The 17,641-nt window shown below is 39.1% G+C and overlaps 1 long non-coding RNA gene across 1 annotated transcript; it reads left to right on the top strand.

Moving 5' to 3' along the window:
• Positions 1–8,824: 8,824 nt before the first annotated feature.
• LOC147842210 (uncharacterized) lies at positions 8,825–15,278 on the top strand. Its single transcript, XR_015501658.1, has 4 exons — positions 8,825–10,195; positions 10,258–10,851; positions 10,942–12,727; positions 12,779–15,278. It is a non-coding gene; the product is annotated as an uncharacterized LOC147842210 (long non-coding RNA).
• Positions 15,279–17,641: the final 2,363 nt, after the last annotated feature.

The following is a 17,641-nucleotide window of genomic DNA, read 5'->3' on the forward strand; positions in this document are numbered from 1 at the left end:
ACTACATATCTTAGACTTGCAATGTTTGTGAGAAAATGGCCAGATATGCAGCTGTATGCACACTGAAAAATGACTCACTGGATTTACTGAATTTTTAGTACTTTTACTAATTTCAAAAGGAGGGCTAATAATTTTGAATTCAGCTGTATCCCATAGAAATGGTATAATAGAACATTTCAGCGGTTTTAAAACCTTGACTTTTGCAAACCGCGGTAAACGTTGAAACCAGTTATCGTTCCATGCTTTCAGCCGACTGGACTCAAACCCAGTAAAGTAAAAGGTTGGTGCTGGGATCTGCTTTGCTGTAGATGTGTGAGGATGGCTGAGCGGGTCTGGGTGTGCCGGACGTTCTGTTCCCACAAGATCTCTGTGGCATTTCTGCCCTGTCATTACAGTCTGCCAGCGGTGCCAGTGCAAAACCAGCCTGCACTCACTCTATACAGTCTCTGACTGCATGAAAAAACACTTAAAGGGGTAGTTCACTCAAAAATTAAATTCCCTGTTCATTTACGCACCCACAGGTCATCCAAGATGTGACTTTTTTGTTTCAGTAGAACATTAACCCTTGTGTGCTGTTGGGGAGGCTTTCATCCACTCTGGGCTGATTTTGAGTCTTAATATTGACACACGTTTCTCTGTGTTTCAACAAATGGAATGATTTTTGCTGACAAATCTTTTTTTGACACAGATTTTAGGGAAATGCTTTGAAATTTTTAACAAAATTGAACAATACACTTTGGGCAAATGTTCTACACTTTGGTTACGTTACTGTCTGTTTTTGCTACACTGACTTCTATTATAATCACATTTATTGATTCTGTGATTTATAATGACAAAAAAAATTACAAAAAAAGTTAATAATGACAAAAAGTACTAATCTGTGGATCTCCTTACTTCCGGGTGCAGCCGTGGCTGGTGCATTCTGGGCAATTTTCTTGCCTCTTGGTTTCGAGTGTGGTCCTAAAAAATCTTTGTTCGAAGGGCTATTCACCCCTTCCTCCTAGCCCTACACCTTCAAGCTAAAGAGAATAGGGACACCCCTACCTCTTGGCGGGAATGCGCAAAACGAGGGGTAGGGGTAACCCCTTAAGGGCTTAACGGGTAGAATTGGGACTAGGCCATAATCATGCATTACAGATTATTGGTGGTCTCCCAGTTGGCAATTTTTAAATATTTGTGGCTGATCATCCATTGCAAAAAAAGCTTAGTTTCTGCCTTCTATAACGACTATAGTGTGTGAGATACAGGGCCGGTGCGTCCATAGAATCGAGAAGGTGGCGTCCCCGACACTACCATCACCTCTTGCAGCCTCAGTTATATCCGCGTGTAGGGCGGCATCCGCGACACTACCTTCACCACCGGCGCCCTCAGTTAAATCCGCGTCTAGGGCGGCAGAATAGAGAGGGTGGCATCTGCGACACTACCCTCACCACCCGCGCCCTCAGTTATATCCGCGTCTAGGGCGGCGTCCGCAACATTATCACTCGCGCCCTCAGTTATATCCGCGTGTAGGGCGGCATCCGCGACACTACCTTCACCACCGGCGCCCTTAGTTCTATCCGCGTCTAGGGCGGCAGAATAGAGAGGGTGGCGTCTGCGACACTACCCTCACCACCCGCGCCCTCAGTTATATCCACGTCTAGGGCGGCGTCTGCGACACTACCCCTTACCACCCGCGCCCTCAGTTATATCCGCGTGTAGAGCGGCAGAATAGAGAAGGCAGCATCCACGACTCTACCCTCGTCACCCGCGCCCTCAGTTATATTCGCGTCTAGGACGGCGTCCGCGACATTATCACCCGCGCCCTCAGTTATATCCGCGTCTAGGGCGGCAGAATAGAGAGGGCGGCGTCCTCGACACTACCCTCACCACCCGGGCTCTCAGTTATATCCGCGTCTAGGGCGGCGTCCGCGACATTATCACCCACGCCCTCAGTTATATCCGCGTCTAGGGCGGCAGAATAGAGAGGGCGGCGTCCTCAACACTACCCTCACCACCCGGGCTCTCAGTTATATCCGCGTCTAGGGCGGCGTCCGCGACATTATCACCCGCGCCCTCAGTTATATCCGCGTCTAGGGCGGCAGAATAGAGAGGGCGGCGTCCTCGACACTACCCTCACCACCCGGGCTCTCAGTTATATCCGCGTCTAGGGCGGCGTCCGCGACATTATCACTCGCGCCCTCAGTTATATCCGCGTATAGGGCGGCATCCGCGACACTACCTTCACCACCGGTGCCCTTAGTTCTATTCACGTCTAGGGCGGCAGAATAGAGAGGGTGGCGTCTGCGACACTACCCTCACCACCCGCGCCCTCAGTTATATCCGCGTCTAGGGCGGCGTCTGCGACACTACCCCTTACCACCCGTGCCCTCAGTTATATCCGCGTGTAGAGCGGCAGAATAGAGAAGGCGGCATCCACGACACTACCCTCGTCACCCGCGCCCTCAGTTATATTCGCGTCTAGGGCGGCGTTTGCGACACTAACCTCACCACACACGCCCTTAGTTATATCCGCGTCTAGGGCGGCAGAATAGAGAGGGCGGCGTCCTCGACACTACCCTCACCACCCGGGCTCTCAGTTATATCCGCGTCTAGGGCGGCGTCCGCGACATTATCACTCGCGCCCTCAGTTATATCCGCGTATAGGGCGGCATCCGCGACACTACCTTCACCACCGGCGCCCTTAGTTCTATTCACGTCTAGGGCGGCAGAATAGAGAGGGTGGCGTCTGCGACACTACCCTCACCACCCGCGCCCTCAGTTATATCCGCGTCTAGGGCGGCGTCTGCGACACTACCCCTTACCACCCGCGCCCTCAGTTATATCCGCATGTAGAGCGGCAGAATAGAGAAGGCGGCATCCACGACACTACCCTCGTCACCCGCGCCCTCAGTTATATTCGCGTCTAGGACGGCGTTTGCGACACTAACCTCACCACACACGCCCTTAGTTATATCCGCGTCTAGGGCGGCAGAATAGAGAGGGCGGCGTCCTCGACACTACCCTCACCACCCGGGCTCTCAGTTATATCCGCGTCTAGGGCGGCGTCCGCGATATTATCACCCGCGCCCTCAGTTATATCCGCGTCTAGGGCGGCAGAATAGAGAGGGCGGCGTCCACTACACTACCCTCACCACCCGGGCTCTCAGTTATATCCGCGTCTAGGGCGGCGTCCGCGACATTATCACCCGCGCCCTCAGTTATATCCGCGTCTAGGGCGGCAGAATAGAGAGGGCGGCGTCCTCGACACTACCTTTACCACCCGGGCTCCCAGTTATATCCGCGTCTAGGGCGGCGTCTGCGATATTATCACCCGCGCCCTCAGTTATATCCGCGTCTAGGGCGGCAGAATAGAGAGGGCGGCGACCTCGACACTACCCCCACCACCCGCGCCCTCAGTTATATCCGCGTCTAGGGCGGCAGAATAGAGAGGGCGGCGTCCTCGACACTACCCCCACCACCCGAGCTCTCAGTTATATCCGCGTCTAGGGCGGCGTCCGCGACACTACCTTCAGCACCCGCCCCCTCAGTTATATCCGCGTCTAGGGCGGCAGAATAGAGAGGGCGGCGTCCGCAACAGCTCCCTCGCCCCCATCACAACCCCCCTTCACTTTAGGGGTTGTGTGCGGCGTGATCATCCTTTGCCTAGATGATCAGTTCAGCTTGCTCCGGCCCTGGTGAGATAGAAAGACCTTTACGGACGTACCTTGATACAACTCGTATTAATTCCAATATTACAGTAAGATTAATCTAGATTTTAAAAAATTATATATGCCCACCAATAGTTTTAGTTTTCTTTCCTAGATTAGGGTATTTAATGGGGAATTTGCTATAAAAATGTCTAACAGCTGTTGTGAACTGTATCTCTTTGCAATAAAAATAACTTTAATATAAAAATTAAGGTTTTACTGAGATCTATTGTTGGTGATTGGATGAATGTTGGCCTGATTGAGTTGCTTTACTGGGAAACGCAAAACTAAAACCTGTTCAAAATGATTTAAGACCTACAACACGATATTTCAGTCAATTTAAGACTTTTACACCAAGCAGACACCGTTACTGGTTACTTAAAAATAAACAGTAATTCGATTACATAACTGATGTTACTTGTAATGCATTACCCACAGGATTTAACCATTAAGCATGGTAAGCAACTGCTTAGGGCCCCAGGAAATTTAGGCGCCCTCAATAAATACCTACAAGTTGAAATTATATTAATGTATTATAGATATATAACATTGCTTCCTCTCTAATAAATAAAGGGAACAGGCAGACAGACAGCTAGATAGATAGAGTTTATATTAGGACTTTTGGGCCCCATGTGTGGGAATGCTCAGGGACCCTAAATCCCCACATCCGCCACTGCCCACAATGCTGTGCGACACTGAATTATCACTCAGAGTCTTTTTGTTTTGTTACGACAGGAGAGATGAAGGGACAAAAAACCCACATGTACTGTACTGAATTATTATCTTAATGAGTTCACTGACAGATTTGCATGTGTGTTTCTGCTTTGGATGGCAAAGAAAAATAAAGAGTTGCATGAGAGACTTTGGTTTGTTTCATTCAAAAAGCCTTGAGGTTTGTGGCTTGCTTTGCTCTTTTGGTTTTCCATAGAGGAGTCTCTGTGTTGGAGCCGCACAAAAGAGCTTTTCACACTTTACCTAGCTAACCTGGGTCAGTATAAACCTGGTTTAACACAATACTACCAGGTTATCACTGGGTCCAGACGTCCACAGATATGTTTGGCGAATCACCAAATCTGTTTATTTACCTATGCAAATGCATGTTTTTTAGTTTATATATTAATTTCAGAAGTATTATTAACTAATGTGCAATTGTGTACATGATTTATTCACAATTTATTCACATTTTGTAAAGTAGCATTTTCTGTCTTTTAGTATATATATATATATATATATATATATATATATATATATATATATATATATATATATATATATATTTACTAAAAGACAGAAAATGCTACTTTACAAAATGTGAATAAATTGTGAATAAATAAATATATATATATATACACCCACATAGGTTTTTAGCTATTATACACATTATTCCACATAAATATAGAATAGTTGACTTTACTTAAAATAAGTGAGTAAATCTGTTGATTTTAAAGCGATTAGTTGACTTTACTTAAAATAAGTGAGTAAATCTGTTGATTTTAAAGCGATTAGTTGACTTTACTTAAAATAAGCGAGTAAACCTGTTGATTTTAAAGCGATTAGTTGACTTTACTTAAAATAAGTGAGTAAACCTGTTGCTTTTAAAGCGATTAGTTGACTTTACTTAAAATAAGTGAGTAAATCTTTTGATTTTAAAGCGATTAGTTGGCTTTACTTTAAATAAGTGAGTAAATCTTTTGATTTTAAAGCGATTAGTTGACTTTACTTAAAATAAGTGAGTAAACCTGTTGATTTTAAAGCGATTAGTTGACTTTACTTAAAATAAGTGAGTAAACCTGTTGCTTTTAAAGCGATTAGTTGACTTTACTTAAAATAAGTGAGTAAACCTGTTGCTTTTAAAGCGATTAGTTGACTTACAATAAGTGAGTAAACCTGTTGCTTTTAAAGCGATTAATTGATTTTACTTTAAATAAGTGAGTAAACCTGTTGCTTTTAAAGCGATTAGTTGACTTTACTTAAAATAAGCGAGTAAACCTGTCGATTTTAAAGCGATTAGTTGGCTTTACTTAAAATAAGTGAGTAAACCTGTTGCTTTTAAAGCGATTAGTTGACTTTACTTAAAATAAGCGAGTAAACCTGTCGATTTTAAAGCGATTAGTTGGCTTTACTTTAAATAAGTGAGTAAATCTGTTGATTTTAAAGCGATTAGTTGACTTTACTTAAAATAAGTGAGTAAACCTGTTGCTTTTAAAGCGATTAGTTGACTTTACTTAAAATAAGTGAGTAAACCTGTTGATTTTAAAGCGATTAGTTGACTTTACTTAAAATAAAGGAGTAAACCTGTTGCTTTTAAAGCGATTAGTTGACTTAAAATAAGTGAGTAAACCTGTTGCTTTTAAAGCGATTAGTTGACTTTACTTTAAATAAGTGAGTAAACCTGTTGCTTTTAAAGCGATTAGTTGACTTTACTTTAAATAAGTGAGTAAATCTGTTGCTTTTAAAGCGATTAGTTGACTTTACTTAAAATAAGTAAATAAACCTGTTGATTTTAAAGAGATTAGTTGTTAGGTTTACTCATTGATTTTGAGTAAAGTCAACTAAACACTCTAAAAACAACAGGTTTACTGTCTTTGTTAAGGTAAAATATTTATGTTTTAGTGTGAATAAGTCTTAAGTGGCCATATCTACATATCATATGTAAAACCTGGTAATCTCTATTTTCCAAACTGTAGATATTTTTTTATTTACTAATGGACCCACTTTATACTATTTGTTCTTTCTAAAAAATCTTTAGTGTCTGTAAATAAAATCAGCAACATTGTGAATAACCAGAGTAAATGAACAGCAAAGTTACATTTCAGGGAGAAGAAAGTCTGAAACAGCACCAGAGTTTCAATCTTTGTTTCATTCCAGCTTTGAAAAAAATCATTTTTATAGTTGCAGCAGGAAAAGCAAGCAAGTGTGGTTTTTGTGGGGGTTTAGTAGTAAAAAAAATGGTGTTCTACCTCCAAAGATAATATTTTCTGAAGATCTATGCACACACATCTGCTTCTTTTTATGGGCGACTTATTGGTAGCACCAATGTTTTTCTTGGTCCTGCAGCTCTCCTATGGTGCTCTTCCAGACTCAATGCTAATGTTTCTGCCACTTACAGGAGTCAGACTCTGGGGAAGTTTCTTGAAGACGGGCTCTCAGCTTCTTCCTCCAGTTCTGAAGTGATGATTTCTGAGGGCAGATCAGAGACACTTTAATGTGCAAACTGCACTGACACACAGCATGGATTTTAGAGTGAATATTAGCCTCCAGGGGCCACATCAAGCTTCCTTGCCATTTAATCAAATACCTTAATATAAACAAACAAAAATGTATGTGTGTGTGTGTGTATATATATATATATATATATATATATATATATATATATATATATATATATATATATATATATATATATATATATAAACACACACATACACACTTACTGGCCACTTTATTAGGTACCTGTACACCTGTCCAACTGCTTATTAACGCATATTTCTAATCAGCCAATCCCAGGGCAGCAACTCAATGCATTTAGAAATGTAGACATGATCAAGACGATTTACTGCAGTTCAAACTGAGCATCAGAATGGGGAAGAAAGGGGATTTAAGTGACTTTGAACTTGGCATAGTTGTTGGTGCAAGACGTTCTGCTCTGAGTATTTCAGAAACTACTAAGATTTTCACGCACAACCATCTCTAGGGTTTACAGAGAATGGTCTGAAAAAGAGGAAATATCCAGTGAGCGGCAGTTCTGTGGGCGCAAATGCCTTGTTGATGCCAGAGGTCAGAGGAAAATGGCCAGACTGGTTCCAGCTGATAGAAACTCAAATAAGCACTCGATACAACCGAGCTCTGCAGAAGAGCATCTCTGAACACACAACACGTCCAACCTTGAGGCGGATGGGCTACAGCAGCAGAAGACCACACCGGGTGCCGCTCCTGTCAGCTAAGAACAGGAAACTGAGGCTACAATTCACACAGGCTCACCAAAACTGGACAATAGAAGATTGGAGAAACGTTGCTGCTCTGATGAGTCTCCATTTCTTCTGTCGGATGCTCGGGTCAGAATTTGGCCTCAACAACATGAAAGCACGGATCCATGCTGCCTTGTATCAGAGGTTCAGGCTGGTGGTGGTGGTGTAATGGTGTGGGGGAGATTTTCTTTGGGTTCAATAGTATCAACTGAGCATCAACGCCACAGCCTACCTGAGTGTTGTTGCTGACCATGTCCATCCCTTTATGAGCACAGTGTCTCCATCTTCTGATAGCTACTTCCAGCAGGATAACGCAGCATGTCATAAAGCTCAATCATCTCAGACTGGTTTCTTGAACATGACGATGAGTTCACTGTACTCAAATGGCCTCCACAGTCACCAGAGCTTAATCCAATAGAGCAGCTTTGGGATGTGGTGGAACGGGAGATTGGCATCATGGATGAGCAGCCGACAAATCTGCAGCAACTGCGTGATGCTATCATGACAATATGGAGCAAAATCTCTGAGGAATATTTCCAGTAGCTTGTTGAATCTCTGCCACAAAGGATTAAAGCAGTTCTGAATGCAAAAGTGTGTTCAACCCGGAACTAGTAAGGTGTACCTAACAAAGTGGCCGGTGAGTGTAAATATTTTACTTCTAAAATTGTAATATTTGTTTTTTCCAAATGTTTTTTTTCCAAACAACACAACATAAATACATAAATTGTAAATACAGAAGAGCTTTCTTTAACTGTAAATATATATATATATATATATATATATATATATATATATATATATATATATATATATATATATATATGCATTATTTATTTATTGAAATATTATTTTTTTTAATTATATATATATATATATATATATATATATATATATATATATATATATATATATATATATATATATATATATATATATATATATATATATTAAAATGCAAAAAAGCTATTTACTGAGTTAAAGCAGATTTTGGTAAAAAATATGATACATATTTCCCCATGTTTATGATATTTTTTCAAATAAAATAAAAAAGAATACGAATTATTTGAAACAAAAAACTTTTATAACATTATAAAGTGCACAAAGACACAGAAAACCCCATTTCCTGGTGCTGTCATGTAAACATTATGTGGCGCACAAAAAACAGATAAATAAACAAGAGCTGAGGGCACAAACATTAAAAACAGTCTACATTTACCAAGACTAGGCTCACTCCTGCTTCTCAAAAGCTTTTTGTTCAGAGACATCAGCTGAATACTCATATTCACGGTGTAAAAGTGATGTACTGTCAGTTCGGGCCATCATTTGCAGAAGCCAGACAGCTTGTGCTTTTCTTTCCTCCCGCCATGTTTGCTCATTGGCGCGAACCGGATGCGCGTTCCCGAGCCGCTTCGGGATTTCGCGGGATTTTCACGCTACATTAATAAAAGCCGCGCTCTGCTAATATGCTAAATACAGTTCCGCGTTGAAAAGAAAATACGTGCCAGATCGTAATTTGAGTCGAATTAAAATCCTCTAATGGCATCCTCCAGAAAGTGCAAAGCAAATATTCTCTCTTTTTCCAGCGAGTGGTTTTGACAGGATCTTAAACACATCTGGATAGTGTAGCTACAGCAGATGAAACACACACTATTCTTTCTTCAGCTCTGTAAACTCTGGCCTGCAGTCAGTCTGGCGGGAAAATCAAAACAAATATGTGTTTTCTTTAACAAACTGCGACTTATCTTTTCCACCAGAGCAGAACATCTTAAAAACCCAAGTAATTTGCTTCCTTAAAGGGGCAGTTCACTAAAAATGAAAATTTACTTACACTCAACCTAGAGTTTCTTTCTTTTGAACACAAAACAAGATATTATGATAAATGATGGGAAAAAGCAGCCATAGTAGCAACAAAAACATACAACAAAAACAGTGGCTGTAAATTCTATATTTCTTTGTAATATTTTATGTTTAGCAGAATAAAGAAAAAGGTTTGAACAAATAGAGGATGACTACATTTTTTTGGGGGGGGGGGGTGGACTGTAAGACGATCATCATTAGTCTTTATTGCCTGAAAGAAAGTAATCAAGTATTTTACTTCAATGAATAAAAAAAGTTATTGTAACGTTTTATCTCAAAATTGCATGATACAAACTCACAATTTAGATTTATCTTCCCCTCAGAATTGTGAAATGTAAACTAGAATCTGCAAGTTATAAATAAATAGAAATAAAATCAGATTTCTGAGAAATGAAGTCAAAATTCGGAGAAATAGTCAACATTTTCGCAATTCTGAGAAATAAAGTCACAGTTTTGAAAAATAGCCAAAATTTTCAAAAATAGTTACAATTGGGAGAAATAGTCAAAATGTTCACAATTCTGACAAATAAAGTTACATTTCTGAGAAATAAAGTCGCAATTCTGAGAAATAAAGTCAAAATTTTAAAAATTCTGACAAATAGTTACATTTCTGAGAAATAAAGTCGCAATTCTTACAAATAGTCAAAATTCTAAGAAATAAAGTCAAAAATCTGACAAATAGTGACAATTCTAAGAAATGAAGTCAAAATTCTGAGAAATAAAGTCAAAAATCTGACAAATAGTGACAATTCTAAGAAATGAAGTCAAAATTCTGAGAAATAAAGCTACATTTCTGGGAAATAAAGTCACAATTTTTACAAATAAAGCCAGAATTCTAAGAAATAAAGTCCCAACTTTGAGAAGGTAAAAATTCTGAAAAAATAAAGCCACATTTCTGAGAAATAAAGTGACAATTCTTAGAAATAAAGTACAAATTTTCACAATTCTGACTAATAAAGTAACAATTCTGAAAAACAGTCAAATTCTGAGAAATGGCAGAGAAAAAAGGTAAAAAATCTGAGAAATAAAGTAAAATTGTGAGAAATAAAGCAAATTTTTTGCAATTTAGTTAAATAAGTTACATTTCTGAGAAATAGTCGCAATTTTTCCAAATAGTAAAAATTCTGAAAAATAACGTCAAAATTTTCGTAATTCTGACAAATAAAGTTACAATTCTGAGAAATAAAGTTGCAATTCTTTAAAATAAAGTAAATATTTTTAACAAAATTCGCAATTCTGAGAATAAAGTCAGAATTTTTCGCAATTCTAAGAAATAAAGTCAGAATTTTCGCAATTCTGAGTATAAAGTCAGAATTTTCGCAATTCTGAGAAATAAAGTCAGAATTTTCGCAATTCTGAGAAATAAAGTCAGAATTTTCGCAATTCTGAGAAATAAAGTCAGAATTTTCGCAATTCTGAGAATAAAGTCACAATTTTCGCAATTCTGAGAATAAAGTCACAATTTTCGCAATTCTGAGAATAAAGTCAGAATTTTCGCAGTTCTAAGAATAAAGTCAGAGTTTTCGCAATTCTGAGAAATAAAGTCAGAATTTTCGCAATTCTGAGAAATAAAAACAGAATTTTCGCAATTCTGAGAATAAAGTCACAATTTTCACAATTTTTGAGAAATAATCGCAATTTTGAGAAATATTTTAGCAATTTGAGAAATAAAGACTTGACTGACTTAATTTTTTTAGAGCTCTGACTTTATTTCTCAGAATTTTGCATTTATATCATGCAATTCTTAGATAATGTAAGTTTTTTTAACCCTTTTTTATATATTTTTTTATTCAGTAGTGGAATCGAGTTTTCATATTAATGGATTTGTAATGTGGATTAATGTAGATAATTATGAGAATTTTAATGGAAACTGTATTGATCCTATAGATCTCTACTCTTATTTTATTTTACTTATTTAAAATAATTTTACATACTTCCTGTTGGTGTTAACCTCTAAATCCTAAAAGAATACATCGATAAACACACCAGTAGCACCCATTAAAACATACTAGATTTAATGGTTAAAACATGATGGTTTGTGTTGGTTTAAACTGAATTTACCAGCAGCAGATTTTGATTGTGGTGTGAAGCAGCTCACTCAGTCATTCAGCTGGTTTCCTCCTGTCAGATAATTACAGCATTAATCGGACTTCTGGAGATAAGGACCCTAATCAGAACCACATTAGCTGAAACTTCCTGCTGTCAGGGGTCATCAGGGGTCGTGACCCTCAGCCGTGATCCCTCAGGCCCCGAATGATGGCTCCAGTGCCCAGACATTCCCACATGAAACAATACTATAGTAAATTCTATATTGTTTTTGTAACCATACTATAGTAAAGAACTCTTGATTCTGTAGTTGGTAAAACAACAACTTTAATAATATTAAAAAATCAAGCAATAATATATCAGACAAATTTTTGAGCAATAGTCGCAATTTCACAAAATAAAGTAAATAACTTAGCAAAAATCTGAGAAATAAAGTCAAAGTTCTGAAAAATAAAGTCAGAATTTTCACAATTATAACAAATAAAGTTAAATTTTTTGGAAATAAGGTCAAGGAAATAAGAAGACGCACCACAAACCCATCACTGTCCAACAGATTGCATGGGAGTCTGCCAATTAATGACTCCGATAAGTAAAAGTGCTTCATTTCTGTGCGTGCTAATTTAGTTTGCAAGTGGTAAAACTGAAGCATTGTCAATATTAGGGTTATTGCTTAACAACGTAATGCAGGGATATAAATAAATATCATTTCATCTATTTGCATCTATACAAAATATAATTAAAGTTGGAGGTATTTTGACGAAATTCTGTCAGAATTCATTTTGCTTCATTTTTTGAGAGATGGTATATATACACGAAAATATTACTATAATATTTTTTCATGTGGAAAGTGTCAATTTATAGTAAATATTGTGGTGTTTTTTAAACAACACTAAAATGAAATGCTTAAATTATTCTGCTGTGGTGATTCTACAGTTGCTATGGTAACACAACAACTACAGTAATTAATTTGTTGTGGTGATTCTACAGTTGCTATGGTAACACAACAACCATAGTAGTCAAACTGTTGTGGTGATTCTACAGTTGCTATGGTAACAACTACAGTAATTGATCTGTTGTGGTGATTCTACAGTTGCTATAGTAACAACAACTACAGTAATTGATCTGTTGTGGGGATTCTACAGGTGCTATAGTAACACAACAACTATAGTAGTCGATCTGTTGTGGTGATTCTACAGTTGCTATGGTAACAACAACTAGTAGTCGATCTGTTGTGGTGATTCTACAGTTGCTATAGTAACACAACAACTACAGTAATTAATCTGTTGTGGTGATTCTACAGTTGCTATGGAAACACAATAACTATAGTAGTCGATCTGTTGTGGTGATTCTGCAGTTTCTATGGCAAAACAACAACTACAGTAATCTATGTGTTGTGGTGATTCTACAGTTGCTATGGTAACACAACAACTACATTAATTAATCTGTTGTGGTGATTGTACAGTTGCTATGGTAACAACAACTACAGAAGTCTATGTGTTGTGGTGATTCTACTGTTGTTATGAAAACACAACAACTATAGTAGTCGATATGTTGCGGTGATTCTACAGTTGCTATGGTAACACAACAACTACAGTAATCAATCTGTTATGGTGATTCTACCGTTGCTATGGTACACAAGTGGGAATTGGGTAAGCTAAATTGGCCGTAGTGTATGAGTGTGTATGGGTGTTTTCCTGTTCTGGGTTGCAGCTGGAAGGGCATCCGCTCTGCAAAACATATGCTGGAATAGTTGGTGGTTCATTCTGCTGTGGCGACCTCTAAAATAGAGACTAAGCCAAAGGAAAATGAATGAATGAAATTTTTGGGCGAATTATCCCTTTAACTTGTGCTCTCTCAGTCACCGTAGTTTTGTCCTAATATGCAAGAACACTGAAATGGGACGTCTGGTCTGTGACCTCGTGTCGAATCAACATGTAGAGCATGCACAGAATCTGCGGTTTTATCTTTTCTTCCTCTTCATTTGATTGTCAGAGGCTGATCTGAGACAACAGTGAGAGCGAGTGTCAGCTCTGCGGAGGATCATGATAACGCGATCTCGATGGAGCTTCTGGATGGAGTTACTGTGAAAGCCATGATGGAGGGTAAAGTAATCTCATGCCTGGAGTGTGTCGCATGTTTCTGACATTCCTCATGTGCTGCTTCACCTGCTGCGGACTCAACAACACACTGCACCACAGGCACACGCTGTGGAAAATATCCTGTACATTAGCCGCTTTCAGTATTTCATGTTTTTATTTCTGCATTATGGGAGCTTGAACGACTTTTAACTTTGAAAAGTCTGAAAAAAAGTGACTCTTATGAACATTTTCAATAGTTTAAAGTCATATATATTCTGGGTTTGTGTTGTATGTTACGCACAGACACCTTGTAATAAACTGCAGCACATTTTCTGCTATTTCAAAACCATTATTTTTTTTACCATATTATTTCAAACCACTAAAATGTCAATAAAAGTCGCTTTGTTAAACTGTAGAGTTAAATTTCCAACATCAAAAGTGGACAGAGCCGAGATCAACATCCCATAATGCAATTACCAACCATAAATAAACACTTGTAAATCTCAAAATGCAGAAATTGTTCATTAACGGATACAATTTTACAGTGCAGGACAATTAAAAAATGTCTAATAATTATAAACGTCTCAAACTGTACAGTTGCATGAGTTTCCATTTCAGAAGAGGAAGGATTTTTTCCACCGCAGTCTGAATGGAGCTGGAAAAGAGAGTCGTCCAGCCTCGCGCTTCACGTCAGGAGCTCCGCCAAAGCAAACGGAGGTCGGAAGAATCCTCTACTAGAGGCTGATGTGTGTCACCTGAGACCCAAATCATCCAAAACGCAGAAACCACACTCGCAGACCTGCATCTGGCTGCAGCATGTGCACAAAAATTCATACATCTACACCAGTGTTGGGGGAAACATATTACAAGTAACATGAAGTAGCCTACATAATAATATTTTTCTAAGTAACGAGTAATGCAAAATGAATAATAATAATTAAGTTACTCAAAAAAATGTATGAGAGTTACTTTTTAGTTTAATTAATCTGCTTGTTAAGTGTTAAGTCATGCAAAGTGGCTTCTGGGTCCGAGAGCTCTATCAAACTGTATGGGGATTCTCATCAACTGGTAATAATAATCAGTGGTGTAAATTAACAAATTACAGATACTCAAATTACTGTAACTTATTAGCTTTTCTCAGGAATTGTACTAAGTAGTTAAAGTAAGGTACTTTTACTCCACTATTTTCCTTCAACCTGCAGTCACTCTTTATATTTTAGTACATAGAAGGTAAATCGTGTCATACTGAACAACCTCAATACATGGGTGCTTTATAAATGCAGCAAATCTTTTGGAAGCATTAACACTGTCCAAGAAGATGTCCAAAGTCTACACGCAATGGCCCAGAGACTGAATATAGACTGCATATCACTGATGAGGAAAATAGGGATGTCGCCTGTATGATGACATGATGAAACAGCCTTAAACAATCACTAAATGGAACTAATGAAGAATGGAAGGAAGGACTGAAAGAAGGACCGAACAAGGAATTGAAGGAAGGACCGAATGAATGAAGGGAGGATTTAAGGAAGGACTAAACAAACCAAGGAAGGAAGGAACGAACAAATTAACGAACAAATGACCTAATAAAGGTAAGAACAAAATACGAACAAACAAACGATTGAATGAGCAAGCGAACGAAAGAAGGACTAAATGAATGAAGGAAGGATTCAAGAAAAGACTGAACAAACTAAGGAAGGAAGGAAGGAAAGAAGGAACGAACAAATGAACTAACAAAGGACCCAATAAAGGTAGGAACAAAACACGAACAAATGAATGAATAAGCAAAAGAATGAATGAAGGGAGGAACGAAAAAAGGACCAAAAGAATAAAGGAAGGATTCAAGGAAGGACTGAACAAACTTAGGAAGTAAGGAAGGAAGATAGGAACAAATTAAAAAAACAAAGGACCTAATAAAGGGAGGAACAAAATACGAACGAACGAATGAGCAAGAGAATGAAGAAGGGAGGAACGAAATAAGGACCAAAAGAATGAGGGAAGGATTCAAAGAAGAACTGAACAAACGAAGGAAGGAAGGAAGGAACAAATTAATGAATGAACAAAGGGCCTAATGAAGGAAGGAACAAAATATGAACAAACGAATAAGAAAGTGAACGAATGAAGGGAGGAACAAAAGAAAGACTAAATGAGTGGAAGAAGGATTCAATGAAGGACTGAACCCAACCGACAGTGTTTTAAAAAGCACCGATTGACCAGCGCCAACCACCTTCCCTAAACCCAACCGACAGTGTTTTAAAAAGCATCGATTGACCAGCGCCAACCACCTTCCCTAAACCCAACCGACAGTGTTTTTTAAAAGCACCGATTGACCAGCGCCAACCACCTTCCCTAAACCCAACCGACAGTGTTTTAAAAAGCATCGATTGACCAGCGCCAACCACCTTCCCTAAACCCAACCGACAGTGTTTTTTAAAAGCACCGATTGACCAGCGCCAACCACCTTCCCTAAACCCAACCGACAGTGTTTTAAAAAGCACCGATTGACCAGCGCCAACCACCTTCCCTAAACCCAACCGACAGTTTTTTAAAAGCCCCGATTGACCAGCGCCAACCACCTTCCCTAAACCCAACCAACAGTGTTTAAAAAAGCACCGATTGACCAGCGCCAACAACCTTCCCTAAACCCAACCAACAGTGTTTAAAAAAGCACCGATTGACCAGCGCCAACAACCTTCCCTAAACCCAACCGACAGTGTTTTTTAAAAGCACCGATTGACCAGCGCCAACCACCTTCCCTAAACCCAACCGACAGTGTTTAAAAAAGCACCGATTGACCAGTGCCAACCACCTTCCCTAAACCCAACCGACAGTGTTTAAAAAAGCACCGATTGACCAGCGCCAACCACCTTCCCTAAACCCAACCGACAGTGTTTCAAAAAGCACCGATTGACCAGCGCCAACCACCTTCCCTAAACCCAACCGACAGTGTTTCAAAAAGCACCAATTGACCAGCGCCAACCACCTTCCCCAAACCCAACCGACAGTGTTTTAAAAAGCACCGATTGACCAGCGCCAACCACCTTCCCCAAACCCAACCAACAGTGTTTTAAAAAGCACCGATTGACCAGCGCCAACCACCTTCCCTAAACCCAACCGACAGTGTTTTAAAAAGCACCGATTGACCAGCGCCAACCACCTTCCCTAAACCCAACCGACAGTGTTTTTTAAAAGCATTCCAGAAAAAGAAAAACCCTCACATTATTTTTACCACGTTTTCAAATTTTACCACATTCTCACCCTGTTATTTGCTAGTTTATTTATTTTTTTATACTCTAACCCTGTCGTCACGGTCAACTCCACTCTGTGTCCGCGGCGGCCACTAGGCAAAATGGAAACAGTGGAAAGGTCGTCCATACAGAGGTACACGGTCAGGCGCAAAAAGGAACAGCATCATACCCCCCCCCCCGCTTACACTGCAAAAAATGTTTTTCTTACTTAGATTTTTTGTCTTGTTTCGAGTTCAAATGTCTAAAAATTCTCAAATCGCAAAGAATTTTCTAGACAAGCAAAACACATTGTCTTGTTTTGAGAAATAATATGCCAATATTAAGTGAGTTTTTCCTTAAAACAAGCAAAATAATCTGCCAATGGGGTAAGCAAATTAATCTTATGTCAAAAGGAAAAACAAGATTATTTTGCTTACCCCTTTGGCAGATCATTTTGCTTGTTTTAAGGATAAACTCACTTAATATTGGCATATTATTCCTTAAAACAAGACAATGTGTTTTGCTTGTCTAGAAAATTCTTCTTGATTTGAGAATTTTTAGATATTTGGACTTGAAACAAGACAAAAAATCTAGGTAAGAAAAGCATTTTTTGCAGTGTAGGGTGACACTTGTAGCTCCACCCTCTTTTAAAAAGAGCACAATCTCATTTGAATTTAAAGCGACAGTCACTAAAATCAGGATCAAAGCCTAAAAGTATTTCAGAGAGTAAGAAAACATTACCCGTGAGGTATATTTGTGACACACACACACTCTAC

This window comes from Danio rerio, chromosome 10 (genome assembly GCF_052040795.2).
Source record: "Danio rerio strain M-AB ecotype USA chromosome 10, GRCz13ab, whole genome shotgun sequence".
Lineage (NCBI taxonomy): Eukaryota > Metazoa > Chordata > Actinopteri > Cypriniformes > Danionidae > Danio > Danio rerio.